The sequence below is a fragment of the Arachis duranensis genome, chromosome 7 (genome assembly GCF_000817695.3).
Source record: "Arachis duranensis cultivar V14167 chromosome 7, aradu.V14167.gnm2.J7QH, whole genome shotgun sequence".
Lineage (NCBI taxonomy): Eukaryota > Viridiplantae > Streptophyta > Magnoliopsida > Fabales > Fabaceae > Arachis > Arachis duranensis.
Window position 1 is genome coordinate 64,713,013 of NC_029778.3, and position 2,138 is coordinate 64,715,150.

Here is a 2,138-nt window from a genome sequence, read left to right on the forward strand (position 1 = left end):
TAGGTCTAAATTTGGTGAAAACCGATTATTGTTTGAATGGTTGTGTTTTATATTACAAGAGGGACGTAGATCTAATCGCTTGTAGATTTTGTGATGCACTGAGATTTCAAGTCGGGAGAGAATGGATTGGTAACAATGTGCCAAAATAGTTCCAAACAAAACGGATGCACTACTTACCCCTAATTCCTAGGCTAAAACGATTGTATACATTGATGAATTCGCCCCCTTACATGACCTGACATAGTAACAAAAGAGATGATGATTTAATTTCAATAATGCTTGAAAGCACTTTGATCGGGTCCACTCTTCATTTGCAAGCGACCCTAGAAACGTCAGATTAGCTTTGTGCTCTGACAGATTTGTGCCAAACTTTAATTTCAATAACGTGTACTCTTGTTGGCCTGTTATGGTGAATCCTTATAACCTACCTCCCAAAATGTGCATGAAAGACCTATACATGTTCCTAATTTGTATCATACCTGGTCCAAGTAACCCAAAGCCTAAAATAGATGTCTTCTTGCAACCCTTGGTAGATGAGTTGATGGAGTTATGGATTTATGGTGTAGAAAAATATGATATTTCAACGAGTACAAGCTTCTAACTGCATGTTGTGCTAATGTAGACCATTAACGACTTTCGTGCATATGGGATGTTATCAGGTTGGTCCACTCAGGGCAGAATGTCGTGTCCTATTTGTATGGAGGATACGAAGGCATTTTGGTTGACAAATGGGGATAAAAATTTGTGGTTTGATTTTCATCTAAGGTTCCTCGATATTGATCATCCTTTTCGACGCAACAAGAAATCGTTTAGGAAGAATAAAACTAAACAAGAAGAGATACCAATGAGGTTGAGTGGTTTTTAGGTTTGGCATTGTGTTAGTAGAATAGCAAGGATCATCGATAACGGGACAAGGTCGAGACCTCCAGGATATGGCAGGGAGCATAATTGGACGAAACAGAGTATATTTTGGGAGTTTCCTTATTAGAAAGACAACTTTGTTCATCATTTTCTTGATGTGATGCACATTAAAAAAATGTGTTTGATAACATGATGCACATCGTAATGGATGATGAGTTAACAAAGGATAATGATAAGGAAATGTTAGACTTGGTGGACATTTGTAGGTGGCCAGATCTAAACTTAAGAGACTTGAAAACGGCCGGTGGGCTAAACCAAAGGAGGTATTCGCTCTAACAAAGGACCAGAGACAAAATATTTGTAGGTGGATTAGGGGATTGAGGTTTCCTGATGGTTACGCTTCTAACTTGGATAGATATGCAAACGTCTCACAGGGTAGGCTTGCTGCGTTGAAGAGTTATGATTATCATGTCTTTTTGGAGTCATTGCTTCCTGGCGCGTTCATCAGAGAACTTTCTACCAACATATGAAAATTCCTCACAGAAATAAGTGAATTTTTTAGGGAGTTATGTCCTACAAAACTTAGGGTTAATGATCTCATAGTCATGGAAAAGAACATTCCCATCATAGTTTGTAAGTTAGAGAGGATGTTTCCTTTAGGGTTTTTTTATGTTATGGAACACTTCACAATCCACCAGCCATATGAAGCAAGAGTATGTGGGACAATTCAATTTAGGTGGATGTACCATTTTGAGAGGATGAATGGATCCTTCAAGCGCACCGTGAAGAACAAAGCTTAGATTCAGGGAAGCATCTGCGAAGTATTCCTAGCTAAAGAAACATCTGCATTTTGCTCTTTCTATTTTGAGCCTTATATTGAATCACATAGAACAAGGGTTGGAAGAAATGACGAGAGGGGAAATCCTTGTAAACTATAACAACCTATCCAATATTTGTTCCGAAAGGAGTTGCAATGGATGCAAGTAGTGAATATTGGTTAGAGAAAAAAGAAATCAATGCCGCACATATGCATGTGTTACTTAACTGTGACCAGGTTTCACCCTACCTGAGGTTAGTTTTTTAAGTCTTCTTAGATATTACAATTAGTCAAATAATAACTTTTTCATTCAATAAAAACTTCAGTGCACTGAAGTTTCATTATTTATCATATTGTAGCATAGGTTATTTTAGGAAACAAATCTTGATACATTGCTGAACAATTTTTCACATTGATTTCGAGAATACGTCAATGTCTCTTTATATGACACAATGGATTG